Below are 22,640 nucleotides of genomic sequence, written 5' to 3'. Positions count from 1 at the left end.
TAAAAATACGACTTTCGATGGTCGGAGAACAGCATATTTTTTGTATCATTCTACATCGTTAATGCTACTCTCGGACAAAACAGTAAATATACGTTTTTGGTGGGTTTTCGTATGTGGAACTGTGACAACTAGCATATTTCCTTCTTGGCAAATATCCTTTATTTGAATTTTGTGCATTTCGTCACTTCTGCAAGGCGTCTGCCATCCAAATGCGACAACAACCTACATTGAAAAAAGTTAGTTTTCTTACTGAATTTTGAAACGCCAAAGCGTACCCTTCTCATTAAAAATGTTTTGTCAGGGACTTCTTACATAAATTTCAACATTTCCTCTCTCGTAGGCAGATTTGACTTCTTGGCTTCGTAACCAACATGCTTCTTTTTCAGAAACGCTGACAGCCGGTAGTAAATATCTATGTTTACATTGTCAGAAGTCATAACTTTCAAAGTTCCTTTTAATCTTGAGTATTGAAATCATAATGTAGATGATTTGTACTTTTCTGCCTGTCACAAAAATTTAGCTATGAATAGATAAACAAGGAATATTTTAAAAAGAATTAACCAACAGGTGTTGGTTTGTCCAGCATTCATTGCTTGAACAGTTGATATTCTCTATCATACAACTCCTTAGAAGTATCTGGAAGCAAGTTCTGCACAAGCATTTGCTGCCTCTCGACGAACTTCTTCCGGGATTTCCATTTTTTTACTAAACTTTTACGACTTTTACGTGAAAATGACTCTTTTTTCCAAAATTTGCAGTTGTTTATTTACAATGCTAACATGGTAACGCCCGCCAACTACATCCCTTGCATATGTGTTGGACAGAATTATGTCCTAATATAACATTTATTACTTTTATTAGGAATATAAACAGGTGTACCTATAAGAGAAAACTTAATATTATACATGTACAAAAAGGCTCGTGAGTCCAGTATAACACTTGTCTATACTGGCTTATTTTTGTCACTTGCATTATTTTCAAACGATTAATATTCTTTTGAAACTTTTATTTTCTTTTTACTTGCTTCATTAAAAAATTGCCTTGCAGTGACTTATCATATGGTTAACAACTACAATGATTTTCACATAAACGTATTCTGTTTATACTCCGAAGGAGTATAAGTTTTTTTAACACGCTGTCATACAGGGTGCCGCATCCAAGTTTGGAGATAAGGAATTAACAATGGAGAATTGGTTTTTATTTTATAATATCTCATCAGGTGACTTTAACCTACTATTGAGTGATGCATATGTGGCGATAAAGAAGGACTTTCGGTCAGTTTTTTTTTACTTCGCGTACATTCACAGCAAAAAAATTTTGAAAATCGTATTTTGAAATAAACGCTCGGTTCAACTTGTCGCGAAACATTTCGTCTCAGTTCGACGATCACGTTCTTGAATTAGTCATCTAGTAAGTATCTAAGAAGCCCGAAATGAAACCCTTCGAACAGCTCGTCTTCCTCAACACCTCCATCGGTAGCATTGTGACATGTCCTGGAGGCCCGTCAAGCTAGGAATTTACTCGCGGTGCCTCACTCAGTAATCACTGAACAACTCGGATTGAATTATTTTATGTAGTGTGATGATTATTGTAGAATAAATTAAACGGAATAAATGCACAAATTGCGCAACTCCGGTCCAGGTCGCGCGTTTACTAATCCGGCATCTTAACTGTGGTCCGCTGTCATCATCGCCCATTTAGGTAACATTAACTCCGGTTCAGCAAATATTTATCTGGCTTTAATTATCCTTAGCAAGTGCTGAAACACATTCAACTTATTTTGGATAGGGAAGTGAAAATTATTTTAATAATTTCAACAATGCATATTAGTATTCATGTTGCTACAAAATTTTCAGATTGTGCAATTGTTAAAAAAATTTTAAGTGGAATCCACACAGTATTTCTGATCATGCTATATCTCTGTGGAAATGTATGTTGAAGAAAGCACAAAACTGAAAATTATAATTGTTCATAAGTCCAGGCTATTTTGGTAGATCTGTGCTTTTGTTTAAGGTCCAAGAGCTATGTGAATTTGGACCAAACTTACCTACATATTTGTATAAAATATGTGTTGTAAATTATAAACTATTATTTGATTTTGTCCTTGTTTTTCTTTGGGTGTTTAGAACTAAATAAATTATAATGTTAGGCCAACGTTTCGAGATTAATTCAAATTTTATGAACGCTGTACCTATTGTAACATGGTACTTATTAATTATTGCATTCTGTGCTTAATTTACCACTTACGCTATTATTAACAAATATTAAAATTCTTAAAGTTAATTTACACATTTTCGAATAGTTAAGTCATTTTTCTTGTCTGTGGCAGTTAAAATTCCGCCTGAATTTTAAATTTGTTGTATTCCTGGTGGTACCGTTCTGTTGGTTATTAACCCTTATACTGTAAGGAGAGTGAGTAGACATTATATAAAATCCAATGATACAGAGTAAGACAAAATCGCGCAGGCGAAGACTGATTCTCTGCAGCCCCAAGTTAAAATTAACCAATGAGCGATAGATTACGCACGTGTTTCCGGCTGCGTTTCCTCGACTTCAAAAGCGGTTTGTTGTCACAATTGTCACAGGCATTTGCTCTGCTGTTCCTACATCCATTGATAACAATTCGTTTATCTCATTATTTAACGTGTATAATATACTTATAAGTATAATTCACTCTATTTTTTTGTAAAGGTAAGTACTACTTTCACATACAGTGGACCAATTTTTTTAAATCATCTATTTATTAAGTTACATCCTCTCCAGGTTCATAATAATGTGGGGAAAGGATCTTCTCTACGTAGTTTAAAAGTGTAAACTTTGAATCCATAACTTAATTCTTCATCTAAATAGTAAAGACAGTAACTCAATCCTGCCTAGCACGGTCGGAACGGGACCCCAGTCCAGTTACATCAGACGGCTACGACGTGTGGTTTCTGTGGCAACGGTGTAAACAAAACTTCTAAATCAGCCATGATTCGGTCTCTGTGCCCAGGTTTTATCACCAATAATATATCATATGTCCAAGACACACATCTTTAGATGTAAGTGGATGTAAATTTTGATACATTTTATGCAAGTGGGGCGAGATAAAAAATTAGTTTTGATAATTATGACATAAATTTCATGATAATATTTTAAATATTGAAAATTATTATTTTACCATGTCCAGTGTGTTTGTAGACGGTGTAATTTTGTGGGGGGCACGCAATTACTTTCTTCTTAACTAACTTTCCAGATTGTTTCGTCAATTTTTCATCACCCATTCTGTCCAGCGTTATATTTTTTCATCAGTTTTCTTTAATAACTTTGTCTCAAATGTATTCCTAATACATATCTTCATTCCTTCTTCTGTTCCTCTTGATAAGGTCAGCAGCATTCTAGAGAATGTAATTTTACCTGGTCACAGCATGCTTTTGTATCTTTCGTTAAACAATACTCGAAGAAGCCAACGGATGTTGGACAAACATTGATTTGGTTAAAAGTGTTTGTAATGTTTTGTTTTATAACTAAGCAGATCCTAAGGTAAGAAAAAATAAACTTTTAAGTCACTAGTGGAGAACGAAGAATTTAATAGTTACGGTCCCATAAAGCATTTAAAACCAAAGATACCATCTTGGCTTAAAGCAAATTGTTCTTTACCTCAAATGCTCTGAAGGAGTAAGTTAAAGTGTCAGATTCTGGTTAAAATTAAACAAAAAAAGTCCAACGATCTATGATTTATTATATCTGTAAAGTTAAATGTTGCATAAAATGTTTTTGAAACTGATTACACAAATGGAAGATTGTTAGAAATTAATAAAAACTTAGCATTTGTGAAATTCTAAATAAATGTTTTACTCACTCACTCATTCACTCATTCATCAGATCCTCTTCTACCTTTCAATGTAGAGGAATAGCTATTCTTAACAAATCTCTTCCGCAGACTTCTGTTTTGGCCATATTATCTACACTGTTCAGAGTTGCACGTGTTCGGTCGCGGTGAACCCTTTGTTCCCCAGCGAATGATGGCTGCTTCCGTTGGTGGTGGGGCTCTTTCATAAGACCGACAGTACAGACCGGCCAACGAATGTTGGCAACATGTTGTCGGAATGTTGGCAACTTGTATCTCGATACATGTTGTCAACAGTGTTGCGCGTCCAAACCAAAACCAATTGCCCATACAAACCACATTCAGTCTTGATTTAAACTGTTGCTGCCGGTGCTAGTGCTGCGTTTATTATAATAGCTGCTTTTTGACTATCTGCCTAATTATAATATACATATATACATTGTAAAATCATCTAATCTTTGAAAATATTAATAAGTAATAAACTATGAGTGAGACTGCAATAAATGTTCAAAGTGTTTTCCGTTTACACATTGGCAGTGACGTAATCGATCAACAAAATGTGTCAATGAATTACGTATGATTTTACAATATTTGGTGTTTTTTGTGATTTTTTTCAATTTTTTGTATCAGTAGAAATAAGCATGTTGATAATTTCTGAAAGTACTGTTTTATTCTGCTCCAGAAAATGCCAAAAAAATCTGAGTGTTCCATTAAAAAAAAAAAAAAAAATATAGGCGGCCTTATTTGTCAAACCGAAAGTGATAAAAAAAGGAAAGATGTTGTAATCAAGTCGCAGTGTTTAACTATATATCCCAAGCAAATTTCAGGAAAAAACTGTTTACATCTGTGCGCCAAGCCGACAGAACGAACGGATTTATTTTGTTACCAAAATTTTACCTCGTAAACAGCTCAGGTACTGTTAACGGATTAACTAATTTTGAGTACTACCCGCGGTACCCTATTATGACATACTAATAATGAATAAGCTTCTTATTGTCAGGTATGTTTCTCGCAAATTCGTTAGAAATTTTCTAATGAGAAAAAAATATGCACAAATAATAACATTAATAACCTACCTGCTAATAATCTACTTTATGAAATTTCACCAACTGATTCCACCGGTCGATAAAAATATTTCTTTTTTGAATCTTTATTTTAATCAATATATAGCTATAGATAAATATTTAAGGTTTTGAGTAATAAAATAATTTGCAAAGTGTTTAATCACACCGAAGGCTAGACAACCCGTTGGGAAGCTGTAGACTGCAGTTTCGATCTTGTTGGATCTCATCAGTACAGCCCATCCCATGGAATTCAATAAAATAATTGCTTTAGCAAATAAGGTTACGGCATAGTGTATTTACAAAATAAAATGCGATTTCAAAATTTCAAACACCGCCACCTCTTGACGCAATTAGTAAATTATTATAAATTCTGTCTTTTTCGAAAAGTAATAAGTAATCTTATAAGAAAAGTTCATTATTTGATATGCTTTCAGATAACTAAATTTTCGCGGAGACTCATAAAGACAAGCTAAGTTAATTAACCGAATTCTCAAACCCATAACGACCACCTTCACACATAATCCTTATTACTTTATATTCAATATTTATAAGCATTACACATTATTATTCTAATTATTTGTGTATTTTCAATTACAGCCACAAGAACTAAAACCATCTACACTCTGATCAAAATATTCGATGATTAAAGTTGTTTTATCTGTCAAAGAAAATATTGAAACAAACAAGTTTGCCAGAGTCATAGCGTTCTTAAAGCGAAATTCAGTAGGCTACGAGCCCAAAAAGTCAAAAGTTTTGACGCGTGAAGAAATTAAGACATTTTTGACAAATGCAAATATTGTCCAAAAAGACGAAGAATGTCTGATTGTAACAATCCCCGATACGACATTTCAACATTTCCAGTGGTAGCTGAACGCAATGGCCTAGAATTATATCAGAAGTATATTCGATTACGGCCCGCGACAGTTAAACATGATTATTTATTTTTTGGCTATAGTAATGGGGAATGTACCCTCCAACGTGTAGGAAATCATTCTTTTGCAAAAATGCCCTCTATTGTTCCTGAATTTCTTAATGTACCCAATCCCGGAGAATATACAGGGCATTGCTTTCACTGAAGTTCTGCGTCTTTGGCGTCAGATAGTGACGTTGATTTAATCTCCTTGAAGCGACTAGGAGGATGGAAGTAAGTTTTTTCGCAATATTATTGTCTTTTTTTCTAAATAATTAAGTAACTCCAGGTCATCTTCAGTGGCAGAATCATATATAGAAGAATCTGTTGAAAAGAAGGAAAAGGTATGCAGAATGTTAATGGGAGAGAAAAAAAAACATCGAGTAACATATTATCGGTTAGTACTGAAGCTACTACTACGACATCAAGAGAAATTAACACGATTCGTTCAAGCTCGGGTATTTCGTTTGGGGATAACAGTTCCCAAGGTGCTCAAAACTGTTCGTTTCATTTTCATTTTGGGAAATAAGTATTTAATAATCATAACATTATTAATTTAACTTAAACAAACCTATTTTCGTATTGTTGTACATTTTAGACTAAATATAGTTATTCAATTATTGTATTTAACGATTGGGTATGCTTTATTTACCTAAATCCGATATGATCATTGATCATCAATATTATGGTAACTTTTTGGAATTGAATCCAAAACAGACTCATTTTTCGGACACTTTTGAGGCCGTAAAATAGCTGCTTTTGGGAGCATATACAAAAAAAAAAAATTTAATACGATACATGGCCTAATCCTCTGCTTCTATTTATTGAATTTGATGAGCGATCCGCTGTAAAATGCTTATGCAGTCGTAGTGGCAAACGCACTAGATCTTTAGGGAACTCTACACTTTTAAGTTTTCTATTTGTCCTTTTTTTTCAGATAAAAACATAATTTTATAAAAAAATAACAGTACAAAAAATAATACCGTTTGTCACTCAGCCCCTAACCCCTCGCCACGTGAATGTTCGCCAACATAACAGTTTAACTTTGTTACGTAGGGTCTAATTCATATCGTAAACGTAAAGACATTTTTTATGTTGCAAGTTTCATGTCATGATTTTAAAAGGTATGAGAAGGGCAAAACATAGGTACTTTATACCGCTATAATCAAAACTAATACTTTTCTGTAGAAGTCCCTTGACTCTAATGAATGGAAAAATATTGTAATTACTCCATTTTTTCACAACAGTGTCGTCTTGCTTTATTTTAAACTAGTAGAGAAATAAAAGAAACATTTATTATTGTATGTTTTATATTCTACAGCCAAATATATTTTACACGTATGTGTAGATCTTGTGGAGATAATACAGTTAAATTTGATATCACGGACTATATACCTACCTAGTTAAGGAAGAAAATTACAAAGCGCTAAATAACAAAAGTGGTAATTAAAATGCTTCGTGCTCAGAAGCTGGAACAAGGTTGGTGAAGATAAGCAAGTGGCGTGTATAGCATACTTGGAAAATTTATGTGTAATCATCGAATTCTGGCTCGTTTCATAAATTATCAATAAATTCTTCGGAAAGAAAAAGACTGATTAAATTAGAGCCTGTTTAAATGAAGGAGTTCCGTATGAATTTAAAGGGTTGTGTAATCAATATATTAATTAAGAGCACAAACACAATTACAGTTCATTAGCGAAGTTTTAATATTTACTAAACTTCTAATTAATACTTCTCAGTACATTGGTATTCAATAATGCTTTAATTACGACGTTACTTTAAGGCCCCTATTCATTAATTATACACTGAAAGCTCGGAAACTTGACGTAATTTTTTGATTCGTGTTGTTTTCCCGTTTTCTGTCAGGATCCGTTTTTAATCGGGTTAGTTACATCGGACCGAAAGCAACTGTGACAGCGTTTCTGTATCATTTTTAATAACAGTTTGAAAACAGACACATTGATTGAAGGTATTTACTTAAAAAAAATACCAAATTTTCATTTTTGTTAGTGATATAAATATGTAGAAACACCTAGTCCACAGCAGATATTAGGGCCTACCGTCTTTGAAGGTAATTATGGCAAAGCAATAATACTCGTGTGATTGACTGGCTTATCCACTGTAATCAAATGTAATCAAAGCTGAAAAAAACTTATCAAATTATCGTCTAGGAAAAGAAAACCAACCGAAATTTTTGATGATTTTGTATTAAGAAAATAACGAATACTTTTCTGTAGACAAATTTTTGGCTGAGCGCGGGCACAACTAGAATTTCAGGGAAGCAAAACAACACTTTCAAAATTATTAAGCCTACTCAGCGAAGTAAACGGTGACAAAATTTTATCTAAACAAAAACATGTTGCCGCTAAAATTACTTTCTTAAGAAAATTTCTTCAAATTACAAATTGTACAGAATATGTAACAAGTAACATTAAGGTATAACCCCAAAGAAAGATGATTTTATCAAAATTTTCTTCGATTCGAATTTGAAAAATATGCAATTTCAGCAAAATTACAAAGGAAAGTTCAGAATTTACAATCTTGCATCCGGATTGTTATTTGGGCTTTTTAGAAGGATGTAACTTTTTATTATATTCGAAAAATAACCATAGAGATTATCATAAAACGATGTACGGGACACCTTGTCAAAGTTGATTGGTTAATCAGCTTATTCTTACTTTAAAGAAGTCGCAACGAAAATGTGTAATGGAATTGGACAATGCACCATTCCATTCGATGCTATTGGACAAAGCACCCATATTTTTCTTGCAGAAAAAGTGAAATGCAAATCTGCTTGGTTAATCAAAGTATTGAATTTGATCAAAATGTTTTTAAAACACAACTGTGGGGTTTAATTCAACTTTTTAAAACTGATCAAGAACGATTTTTGTGAAACGAAACATTACTCAAAGGTGTTTAGATTTCCCCCGTACCATTGCCAATACAACTCTGTTAAAATAGCCTGAGGGTTTTGTAAATCCAACTACATACAACAAGTACATAAATTTTTAGTCTGCATCCAAAAATAAGGTCGAGAATTTATTACTTTCTAAATGTACGCCACATACCTATGTGGCACAAGGGAATCAGATTCAGAATCAGATAATGATGATAATGACAACTCAAATTTATAAAACCAAATAGTGAATGTTGAGTTTCAATAGCTAGTAGAATTAAATTATAATAAATAAGTGAACATAACTAAAGCTCTTAATACTTAAATGCATTTTGCCAAAAGATTTTTTCAAAACTAAAGTTCAACAGGTCAAATTTACTTTTAGATAGTAGGTTTACTAAAATTTAGGCTTGCAGAACACTCATGAAGAAAAAAATTTATGGTTCTTGTGAAAAACACTAGAAAGTTGTGGAACAATTTGCCAAATCCTTCCTACAAGTTTTAGTCAACGAAAGTCCCCAATTTTTGCTTTCCTTAAAAATTAAATTGTATTGATTGCCCAATGGCAATTAACAGATTTTTTTACAACTGAAAAGCTGACGCTAGGTATCAATTTTCGAGCAGTATGTCTTCCATTAATGATTAGTTATTATTATTACATTCTTCCTTCGTTTAAAAAATAACAAATAATTTTTAAGTTTTATATGGATATTCATTGAAGATATCAAGCTCTGAATGTTTAATTAATTAATTTAATAATAGTGTTTTTTGATGATATTTAAGCTGGCAACAATTGTTCGGTTAAATAGGTGATAACCGAAATCGATATAAAGAATGTATTTCGCAAGAAACTCTAACTTACTAATGTTAATTACCATCCAAGTTAGTAAATTTCCATAGCTTGCTGCAGTGCATAAAGGTTGCAAATTCGTTACACTCATTTACTGTGGTTCACTCATATATCTAATACTACTATATTGCTAACTCTTCAGAAGTAACATAGAAACGGTGTTCACGGACAGAGAAAGACAGAAGATGTTGTTTTCTATCTATAAGAGTACCAAGGGTCTGTGCGCATGTACACAAAATAGAAGCGAAAGTACGAAATCGACTACAAATCAAGCAAATACGAGTGTATGCGCAGTACTGTTTAGTACCACAGAGAGACAGAGAGGTCCAATATATTGCTCTGCCGTTATGTTTTCAGACTCTTTTGAGGCCAGTTAGCAATATAGTACTATTAGATATATGGGTTCACTCGTATTTTGATTTTAAACTTTAGGGGCTATCATAATAAAAGTAAAATTTGCAGAATTATATTTGATAATTTGTGTAAAATACTGGACTTGATTAAAATTTTCAAACTGATATTGAAATAAGTAATTACAATATTTTGTAAAAGCATAAGGCGTTTTAATCATTTAATAACGACTGTAGATCCAGCCGTTTGTGATATGTTATGTGAACACTTTTGAATAAGTATATAGTATAATACATATAATTGTTAGTTTACATGTTTTCAAAGACAAAAGTCGAATACTAAACTAATGTTACCGCATCTTGGGCAACGATTAGGTAGAAATGCCGTAACGACCATTGAAAATTCCCTCTCTACTACAAATTCTATTTTGAGTCTCTTGAGAATTGTTAGCTAGCGTTATAGTAATCTTCTGACAAACTCGTACCATCAGTTTAGAATTTGATGTTCCTTTAATCGCATGAATCAATTTATATCTAATTAAATTGTTCTTAGAGACTGTTTGGTGAGAAATTATACAAACATATATCGATCATAAGTATTTGTAACCAAAAATGCAAATGAAACTTGTAAGTATTAATATGTATGTGATTTTGAAGGATTAAAATTATGAATATTCCTTATACTTTTTACTTTACTTTAATCTTTTTGATCATATGTGGAACATAGGACTTCCAACGTCCTTTTCCACTTTTCTCGGTCTTTAGCTATGTTTTTTATTTGTCTCCAAGATAAACTAGCAATTTCTGCTTCTCTTGTTAGACTCCTTTTCCTTGTCCCCTACGGCATTTCTTGTTTTCTTTTGCCGGTAGGTTGGTAACCGAAACCTTGCTTTGTGATGTCTGTTTCCACTTTTTCTTAAAGTATGTCATATAAATTCTCATTTCCTTCTCATTATTGTTTTCTCAATAGATTCTTGTTCTGTTTTTCTTCTCAATCTTTCAATTGTTATTTTACCTCAGTAAAAATGCTGAACCTTTTTCCATCTTTCTGTTGCATACAACATTTGTGTTAAATATTTTTGTTCTTTGTCAATTTGTCGGAATTCTATATTTTGTTCAACGTAAATAATGCTCTTTGTGCTTTGTTTAATCTTTATTTTACTTCTTCTCACATTATTCCATCACTATCTCACGCGCTCTCAAAGTAGATAAATGTTTTAACCGTTTCGATTTCTTGTTCTTCAACAAATAAATCCGTTCCCGTTTGTGTGCTAAATTTAATAATTTTTATTTTCCATGTATTTATTCTTTGGAGCTCAATCTCTTTGGCTTCTTTTACAATTTTTTCAGTTTTTTGCCTATATGTGGCTTTTTCCTGAAAATGAGAATGTGTGGTAGCTCAGCGGTTTATTAATAATAAGAACAATACAAATCAAAAGTAGGGTATGGGTTCTCGAAGTGGCAGCAATTCTCGTCGGGGATGGTGGTGGCTCCTGGGACTCGGAGCGTCGTAGGGGATGACGACGGCGATGTATGAGCACAGGTGACCTGGACAGTGCTACCATGGAGATGACGTCGTCGGCGATGCGGCACAGGGGACCTGGACAGTACGACCCTTGAGATGACGACGTCGGCGATGCGGCACAGGGGACCGTAAAACAGTGCAGCCCTGGAGATGACGACGTCGAAGCGGCACAGGGGACCTGGACAGTACGACCCTTGAGATGACGACGTCGGCGATGCGGCACAGGGGACCGTAAAACAGTGCAGCCCTCGACATGACGACGTCGAAGCGGCGCAGGGGACCGTAACACAGTGCAGCCCTGGTGATGATCTCGAAGTAGCGCAGGGGACCGTAAAACAGTGCAGCCCTGGTGAAGATATCGAAGCGGCGCAGGGGACCGAAAACGGTGCAGCCCTGGTAAAGACCAGAAGGGGACTTAGACAGTGCAACCCTTGAAGTGGAGATGGTGGAGTTCCATCTGTGCGGTGCTCACCAGAAGGGGACCGAGACAGTGCAGCCCTTAAGGTGGAGATGGTGGAGTTCCATCCGTGCGGTGCTCACCAGAAGGGGACCGAGACAGTCCAGCCCTTAAGGTGGAGATGGTGGCGTTCCATCTGCCTGAAAAGTGGTCACGGTGGCCCTTTTATAGGCAGGGTTGAGATGCGTGGGAGTACCTGCATAATGAAGTAGCTTCAGGTGGGGTGCGTTCCAGTGGGGATGAGCTTGGCGGGGTTGATACCGGCGCTGCCGAGGACAGCGCCCTCGAGAGGGTACTAATATGTCATATTCTAAATCCTCAAACTGATTAAAGGCATTCTTATACCAGTTTTCTTTGCGTGCATATTGATTATACCTTTAGTTAAAGTGACACGTGATTTACACGTTTAATATCACTTTTTCGAAATTATATACTTATACAGAGTATTTAATAGAAAGTTGTAACTTTATTTTTATTCAAACATTTAAGTATTGTTACAAAATACACCCTTACGCCGCCCCGGTACGGCTTACTCTCTGGTCTTACGCCGGTGATGATTCATCCTCAATACGACTGAGCGACGAAGCGCTAAAGAAACGCCTAGAACCGGAAGTCGCGAATGGGGATACCGGAGAAGTCTAGAAGGGGTGACGTAGGGTTTCGACAAGGACCGCGTACTGTTTAAATAGAGTCCACCTTCGGAAACGAATTACTATTCAGCTAGTTGGGTCCAGACAAGCTACGCCGGAGTTATTTTGTACATAATCGGTGTAATAGTTATTAGTCGTGTAAATTCGAGTAAGAAATAAATCGTTGAGTTTTACACACGCCAATTTTTTATTCGCCGGTACATCGTAACAGTATGTTAATCATCTGGGAAAAATAAAAATACCACGGCAATGAATTCGTATTAACATTTTCATAAGTCAACTCAATGCTGTCAAAATTGAACTGAGTTGAACCATTTAAAAGTATGCTTTATACTTATGACATACTACTTGTCTTATATTCGTAACCGTCATTTACTACTTATTGATTTATTATCATTTTTAATGTAAAGTGAATTGAAATTAGAGAAAACTTATTAAAAATTACAAAAATCCTTGCAAGTATACCCACCATCATACGTTGAAATATAATAGTGAATTTTAATGTGTTAACGATTTTATATGTTCCACATAGGTATTTGAAAAGTTTTGTGCAAGCAATATATTCTGAAAGATCGTAACATGAATTTGAAATAAAATGCACTAAAACAAAACTAAAAAAATTGGCCTAAGGACTTCAGAGGTGAAGTACAGTGAAACAATTCCAACATTTTCCAAAAATTATAAAATTTAATTTAGCGAATTTGATTTTTATTTTATAAGAACAGCTATAAGTTAAAATAAACATATGTACATATATACCGTTAAATAAAAGTAGGGAAGCATGCTAGCCGTGTGTTTCAAATGAGTTTTTACCTTGCAAAATTTTGCGATGACAACATTTTGCAAGGATACGTATATGAACTTGGATCAGTGCGGTGTAATACTAATAATAACAGTTTTGTATTCACAAATTTTCGGGAAAATTGAGTGGGTCGTTTCTGATTTAATCAATAAAATAAATTGACTCATTCATTAATTTTTTGAGTCACCTGTATAAGTTAATCTGAAAACTATGAATACAATAAAACACATCCTGTTTTGTATATTTTAGAGAAGATTTATTCGGCAAAATTTTTAGGTGACATCATCAATTTTTGGACATTTTGATTAAAAATTTACCTTGCTTACAATAACTTCAAAAGCATTCGGTTTTCCAGTTTCTGATTTAATCAATAAAATAAACTGAATTATTCATTAATTTTTGTGAGTCACCCTGTATAAGCAAATCCAAAAAATATAATTTGAATGATAAATCACAAGTATAGACTCATCATATTTCGTAAAGTCATCAGTTTTTTGTTGAGATAAATAAATAATAACTATATTTTGAATAAAAATTTACAGTGTTTATGATAACTTTAAAACATCTGCAAGATTTCAAAGCATTTGCTTTTGCAGATTCAAAATCAAATTGCAAAATGTTGTTAAATAATTTTGATTTTTTTTCCATTTTTCTGGACGTTTCAGGTAAAAACTGAACATGTATTCATAAACTACACAAAAGCCGAAAAATAAAAAAAAAGTTAAAACTATATTTCTCCATATGTTATTTTCGTTGTGTTTTTAAAGCGGTAAATGACCGTGAGCTGTTATTCTCCTTTTGCAAATTTAAAATCCAAAAAAAAAAGAAATATGTAATTATAGTTAGTTCTTAACAAAATCAGTAAAGTAAACGGACTTATTTATTAGTTTCAAAACGAATTCAAAACAGTTTTGGCATTTCAAAGCTGTACCTCCAGTGTTTCCAAAATTATAAGGGAGCCTAAGTCGAAAACCGCACTGTATAGATGAAAGACACTACATTGCAACTATTCAACAAAATTTTAAAACGTCTTTATCAAAATTTGATATGTCTAATAATAATAAATCTGCAATACATAACAGAAATTTGATATGTCTAATAATAATAAATCTGCAATACATAACAGCTCCTTTTATCAGTATTTTTTGTATATATTCAACAGTAAGATCTTGCTGTTATAACCTCTTTTAAATTTTTACAGCTACCTTTTAACTTTCTAATGTCTACGTCGAAGTTGACAAAACAAAACACTAGAATCTAACAAAAACGAAATTTCTACAACTAGAGAATACAAATTGTGACACTTTTGTAAGTTACTGTACATGCATGGCATCGATCGATGTCAATCTTTCAAGAATTTTGTATGTGTTTTTAATGTTACATTGTTTTCTTATTATGTGTTCAATTTGATGTTATATATTATACAAATTATTAAACCTTACCGAAATTATTGCATAATATTATATTTCATATTTAAAATGTGGTTCAGAACGTGAACATCCCCGACCCATTCTCCACAAGTTTACGACATTTACGCTTTTAGCATTCATGTAGCATGCAGTATTAACTGTTTAGATATTGTCAATAAAGTAGATTTAATTAACGTTAGTTTAAAAAGTGTCGTGGCGCGATATGCAAATGTGGTCGCTCAATTTGTAGTTACTCGTCGTTTGGTAACGCGGAGTAATTTCTGTGCATTTGTAACAATTCCCGGTGCCGCTTCGTGGTTTCCATACTAAACACATCGTGATCACTTGATTCTGGAATTTATTATGAAGGCGTTTTCTCAGATTCTGACGACAAATCGAGCTCTAATGAGACGCATTGACGAGAACCAGGCTCATTCCGATACTACTCCTCACAATTGTTAAGATTTCACGAATTTCACAGACGTGGACCGAGTCTCAATCGACTACTAAACTTGTAATTATTATCTAAAGCAATTTTCGCAATTCACTCCGGCAAAGAAAATTGTGTCGATGATAATACAATATATTTTAATTAAGTAGGTATTTAATGCAAGTAATTTTCTGTACATCGATCATTTCCAAGGATGGAAAATCAAAGATAATAATAATAACCATTGTTTTGTTCCAGGAAAATAAAAATATATATTTTTTTTATTTTGTTAAATAAGATGTAGGCATTATGATGCCAGCACTTACGAGAAGAATGCATCGAAATTTTTTTTTAATTAATTTAACATAAGGTAATTTCATGTTTTTTAATGCAATTTCAAAATTTGTAGAATAAACGAAAAAATCGGTTCTCGTGCCCGTCTAGCTGTATGTAGTCGTCTGTCGGTTGGTGATTTAAAATCACTGATTTTATTAGTTAAACAATCTGATCACTGTGAAATCTTAAGTGCATTTTAATATTGTCGTGTGGAAATAAAGTTTTCATATTTTTAGCTTTAGGAAGTTATCACAGTGTATAAATCTAAAAAGTAACTTTACACTTCGTCTTCGATCTTGTACCGTGTGATGTAATGGCCAACTTGAGCACAAATTTAAAAAATCACCCATTATAATGAATTCATTTGATATTTTACAGTTAACACAGTAATTACAAAACATCGATTAGAATTTACCAACTTATCACCTCTAAAAATTTGACGACACTCTCTCCAAAATATTCCTAAATAAATGTTTACTGAAAAATATGCTCTGAGTTCAAGTTGTGTTTGTTTTGATGATACGAGATATAAGTATTTTTTTATTTGAAATTTTTACAGAGTTTGATTAAAAAATTGATCGATAAATTAGTTTCTTTTTTAAAATTTTTAAAATCTGTTACACTGTACGTATCCCTAGTATATTCCCTATTCAGAAAAAACAACAAATAGAAATGAATTTCGCAGAGTTTTTAAAACCTTTTAATTCCCTCTTATGTATGCGTAATTTTAACTATACTTATACAACATATGCAAAATTTAAGCTTAAAATATCCGGTACCGTCATTATTATAATTTTAGAAGATAAAAATTTCGTACATATTTTACTCCATAGTTATTTATGTTCACAATAAAATTCAACTAAATCATGAATGTATTCTTCGTTAGCATTTTAAATGAGTATAATTATAATGAGAATTTAAAACAACTTAAACATTTGTAACCCGTCACCAAAATGTTTTATGAGCATTTTACCATTATTAGTAAATGTGCCTTAATTTGCTAGTATTCTTTCAAAAACTATAAAATTTTACAACACTTAATAACTTAATTCAACAGATGGTTAAAGACCTAATTATTATAAATAATAAAATAACAAAGCGGAATGAAAAGTCGTAAATTTACTCAAAGAACACATGTAAAATATCTACGTAAAGTGATAAAATTCCGGAAATGAGCGAGTGGTGGTAAAAAAATTGCATCTAAATAGCTTCCTGCACGGCTCAGAAAGTGAGAATTATTGAAATGTACGTTGGGAGGTTTATAAATGATGATGAATGTAAATTAGTCGGTAAGTACGTATTAGGTCACGTAAAATTTTTTGTAGATATTATCAGAATTCTCGCAGATAACGCTTGTACTGTGATCTGAATATTAATCCTTTTTCAGGCTCTTCTAATCATTACGCTAACAGTGTTGTGCTTTATTATATTTTTGGAAACTATAATGCTGTTTTGTAGGTTGTATCGTGTCAATTCATCGTAAAAAATTGATCTCAGTAATAATAATAATAATAATAATAATAAGAATTCATCGCCACACAATTTATGGCAAATGCCAATGCAAAAACTGATCGCAGATGAAAAATAATAGCGTTTATAAAGAACATACGTAGTTTTTAGTAATATGGAAGATAAAATGAAGTACTAGATTCTCAAAATTTCCATTTAAAAAATTGGTCTAAAGAGTTTAGACAGTACTTCCCTCGCTGTCGGAAACGTGACGATTGCATGCCTATTATGTCTTTTTTTCGCAATAGATTTCAAAGCATTCGGTTTTGTAGTTCCTGAGTAAACCAATAAAATAAATTTACGCATTCATTTTTTTTTTGAGTCACCCGGTATATGCAAATTCAAAAAATATGAATGGAATGATAAATCACAAGAAGAGGTTCATCATATTTTGTACATTCTAGATAGGATTTATTCAGCAAAATTTTGTGGTGACGTTATAAATTTTTTAGGGGGGATGACCAAATACATTTTGATAAAAAAATTTACCATGCTCATGATAACTTTAAAACGTCTTCAAGATTTCAAAGCATCCGGTTTTGTAACTCCTTAATAAATCAATAAAATAAATTTACGCATTCATTAATTTTTTTGAGTCACCCTGTATATGCAAATTCAAAAAATATGAATGGAGTGATAAATCACAAGTACAGACTCATCATATTTTGTACAGTTTTGATAGGATTTATTCGGCAAACTTTCGAGCTGACGTCATCAATTTTTTGGAGGGTATAAGCAAATATATTTGGACTAAACATTTATTATGCTTTTTATAACCTTAAAACATCTGCAAGATTTCAAAGCATTCGGTTTTGTGGTTCCTGATTAACTCAATATATAAAATAAATTCACGCATTCATTAAATTTTTTGGGTCACCCTGTATATGCAAATCGAAACAATTTGAATAGAATGAGAAATCACAAGAAGAGACTCACCATATTTTGTACATTTTAGATAGAATTTATTCAACAAAATTTTGTGGTGACGTCATAATTTTTTTAGGGGGGACGACCAAATACATTTTGATCAAAAATTTACCACGCTTATGATAATTTTAAAACATCTTTAAGATTTCAAAGCATTCGGTTTTGTAGTTCCTGAGTAAATCAGTAAAATACATTTACGCAATCATTAATTTTTTTGAGTCATCCCATATATGCAAATCCAAAAAATATAAATGGAGTGATATATCACAAGTACAGACTCATCATAAGTATTTTGCACATTTTAGATAGGATTTATTGGGGAAACTTTTGAGCTGATCTCATCAAGTTTTTGGAGGGGATAACCAAATATATTTTGACTAAAGATTTATGATACTCTTTATAGCCTTAAAACATCTGCAACATTTCAAAATATTCGGGTTAGCAGATTCAAAATTAAATTGCAAAATGTTGTTTTATAATTTTGATTTTTTTTTCCAAAAATCTAGACGCTTCGGGCAAAAACTCAATTCGGAGTCGTAAACTACATGTGTAGGGCTATGTTATTTTATACAATTTAAAACCCATTTACTATGTACAATTTTGAAGTGACGTCATGGTATTAGTGGTGGGGATGATTAGACAAATTTTGGTTAGCGTTTTACCATCTACATGATATTCCTAATATAAGTACAAAATTTCACAACAATCGGTCCAGTACTTTCGGAGATTATCTGTCTAATAAAAATCCGGGACGGCAGATAGACGGACAGACGGACAGACCGACAGACAGACGGACAGACAGACGGAAACGGGAGACCTATTTCTTCGTCTTCTAGGGGTCATGAAAGATTGAGAAAACGTAAAAGTAGAGAGTCGGCCGACGGACTCGATTACAATACTTCCTTTGCTTACGCTCGGGAAGTAATAACAAACCACCCATTTAAAACATTTAAGTAATTGTACATTTATACATAAAATTGTACATCCCCATTCACACCATGTGTGCAACTAATTATACGTTCTAGCAACGATCTTTTTTATTCTATTGAAATTGTGAGACTTTTTTGTAAAAAATTGTTTTTATTAATCGTATTCATTATCAATTTTGTATTTAACACTGGGACTATTATCCTCTTAGAATGAATGCAAAACAGATTTATTTAGATACCTATTGCAATGGAATATATTTTATGAAAGTGTTTGGGAGAACTTTCCAGAAATATACAGCTGTGGAAATTTAATAGGTATTTAGATACTTTCTGAAAGAAATACGATGAATACACATATTCAGAAAGCTAAATGGCATTAATATCTTTCCAGTTCTATAGGTTTGTAACGTTGAGCGTCGAACGTAGGAGTCCAAAGAAGCTCAAACAAGTGATTGAATAGTAGTCAGGTAGTGAATAATGAGCTAACGAGCCTTTCACAGCGACTAATTGGTCGAGTTCGGCGAACAAAAGCCAGGAAACTCGCTAAACAATTTACTGTTCCTAGTCCTACACTCTCCCAACTCCCCGGTTCTTCTCGCCCCGACCAAGCATTGTGCGCTCTGCTCGTAACCAAGAAACAACCCTGACAATGTTACATCCGCCATCCAGACGCGAAACACGCAACTATCATTCCTGCAACCAAACAAACCTGTCACAAGATCTGATTATTACGTTTGTAAGGAATTATGGCTTTTAGACTTATTTTCTCTAGCCTAAATAAATAAAGCACAGAACTGTAGTACCGTATATTGTTTTCTATTAAAATATGAAAAGTGTTTATATTGTGTAACGAACATTAGGGTAATAGTCGAATATGTACTACATTTTAAATGCGTGATAAATGAGTATTTTTTGCGAAATACATACATACACTTTTTCCACAGCCGGCATTTAGTTCATATTCATTATATTTCCTAATAAAACTGCAGACCTGTAGACAGAATTTATTTAGTGATCTATTTAATAATGCTTATTATTATCAGACACATCAATTGCACAACTGATAAAAAAAATGCTTTGCATTCACCATCTATAAACTTCAGATTTGGATCTTTTGCCAGGCGGTTCTTAAAATATTTTTGATCTAGGGTAAGATAAGTGCGGTAATTGCACTTTAAAAATTAGAATTGCAAAATAAAAAGGTAATATATCACAACACAAAATATTAATATTAATATGTCAGATTGAAATGTTAATTCAACCACTAAATTTGTGGGACTGCAGTAAAGATAAATCACTGGACGAAGTTCGTCTCTGTATTGTTTTAAATACATAGCATTATCTAATCATCAGCATCAACCAGCAGTGTTACGGATCTCCTGTAAAACCAGTGGTTGATGTACTCATCATGGTTCGGAACTTCTATGTAATTTTTACCTCATGTGGTATTTTTTTAGTAATAGTATGTATTTTAACCGATTAAAATTCACAAATAAAATTCAATAAGGCGTACGAAGAGTAAACTTTAAATTCAGAACTGAAGAAGCCGATAAAGTTTAGAACATAAAGAGCTTAAAACATTAAGGTTATTAACATTGTTTATTTGCTTATTTTTAACATTTAAATATTTTAGAATAAAAACTTTGTCTTTATCATTACATATATCAGTTATTAATCAGTTATCATTTTAACTATTTTTTATTAAGTATTATAACTATGACAAATAAAGTAATTGTAAATTTTAGGAAACACGATTTGAGAAGAAACATCTTGTTTAACAAACTCTTCTTTTTAGAAGTTTTTCTTATGTGTATACCATATACATAAAATGTTTGCTCTAGTTATTCATGACGCTTACGTCAGCTAGCGTCGTAGGAGTTATTCAATCAACATAAATATAACCTTCTTGGTCGTTTTGGTTGTTTGCATACATCTTTTCGTTGGTCCGACCAGTTTTCTCCAAAAATTTTCACCAAAAGTCTGTCTTGTTCAAAACTAGATCGTCGTTTTGCGAGTGGATCAAAAGTTTTTGACGACTTTTCAACTTCAATAAAAGAAGAAGTTATTGCGTGATACAAGGAGTGTCAGATCAACAAAACGTACGCCTGAGACAGTAAATAACGTTAGACTGTAATAGATGACAACCTCCATGCATCTTTCACGACAAGTCGACTTATCATGCAACATTTGCCAGAAAATGGTCAAGAAGGAACTAGGGCTGTTTCCTTACAATATACAAATATTTCAAGAGCCTTAACCACTAGATTATGAGTAGAAGGTGAAAACAACTTTAATCTCTTCAGTATAATATTCTTTATTGATAAAGCATGATTTTATTTGGAGCGGTGCATGAATTCATAAAACATACGAATGTGGGTGTATAGGCCCATTTTTTTGAAGAGGCGATCACAGCTGCGCAAAACTAGACATGATGCACGAATTTATTGACTAACTCGATCCTGAGGAACTACAGAATGTGTTTTTCCAACATGACGGCGCAACAGCTCAGCGAACACGAACGATGATAAATTTTTAAGGGAATTTTACGACGACCGTTTGATTAGTTTCCCACTGACCACATCTACCCATCTCGATCAATAGATTTGACGCCCTTGGATTATTTCGTGTTCCCAACGTTAAAAACCCCCATTTTTAGACAACCCATCGGTATACCATCAACGACTTACAAGCCTTAATTCGCCAAAAGTGCGAACGAATTACACCAGAGGTTCTTGCCCGAGTCTTCGAAAATACGAAACGAAGAGTCAGTTAGTGTCTAGAGGCTGAGTGTCGACATTTCTATTATTGTAAAATACTAATAAGAATAATAAGTGTGGTATTACTTAATTTTTTCGAACTGGATATTCAGGCAACCCAAAATACACCATTCAAGTTCAAGTTACTCGACACTGCTGCCAGTTTATGCCAGTTTGTGTAACTGACTCAAGAAACGCCGAAACAGTGGCGGCTCGTGACTATTTTGGTTGGGTCGGCCAGCAGTGAGTGACCCAAAGTTTTAAGATATAGAATACAAGAAACAGGGACCTGAAGTTAGTCATTATATATAATTTGCTACCTGTATGGTGTTGATTCATAGACCTAACAAATTGGCAAAATTGTCATTTTGCAAATTATTAATATTGTTCAGCAAGGACCACGCGAAGGTCTGAGGTCTTCCTCGCCGGGATTGGGATAAGGTTAGGTTTGTTAGTAATGGAAGTAACTATGGGATGTATTAAATGTAAAAATAATGAATATTACTAATAAGTGCAAAAATCAACTTTTTTCTAAAACAAAACAAAAAATATTCCTGAAATACGTATAAAGTAAAGCATATATACATAAGCAATATATATAATAATTATAATAATATAATAACGACAATAAACTCAAATAAAAATCGAATCAATGCATATCATTACTTGGTCTTAGTACCCGTAATGATAGAAGCCTTGCCTGAATGTTGTGAATATTGTCAGTGGTGGGTCTTAAAAATAATTATATAATTTGAATTATAAAATAAAAACACATTCTAACAAAAAATATAATAGGAAACATCAACAACTAACTAGTTACGATCTTAATTTTTTTTGTTGCTAAAGAATCTTGATTTTGATATTCCTTGAGGTATTCTTCCTTGAGTAAGACACATGTTAAAGTTGTCATCTAGTTTTTCTATGGGTTCATTTCCACTTATAATTACACTGTAAGTGGTACGCATTTACCGGGTGGTTTGTGATTTTTCATTTACTTCAGCGCCTATTGCA

Source organism: Zophobas morio, unplaced genomic scaffold (genome assembly GCF_036711695.1).
Source record: "Zophobas morio isolate AGI-343-1 ecotype UQ-CSIRO unplaced genomic scaffold, CSIRO_AGI_Zmor_V1 ptg000017l, whole genome shotgun sequence".
In the NCBI taxonomy this organism is placed as follows: Eukaryota; Metazoa; Arthropoda; class Insecta; order Coleoptera; family Tenebrionidae; genus Zophobas; species Zophobas morio.
Note: the sequence above shows the minus strand (reverse complement) of the source record.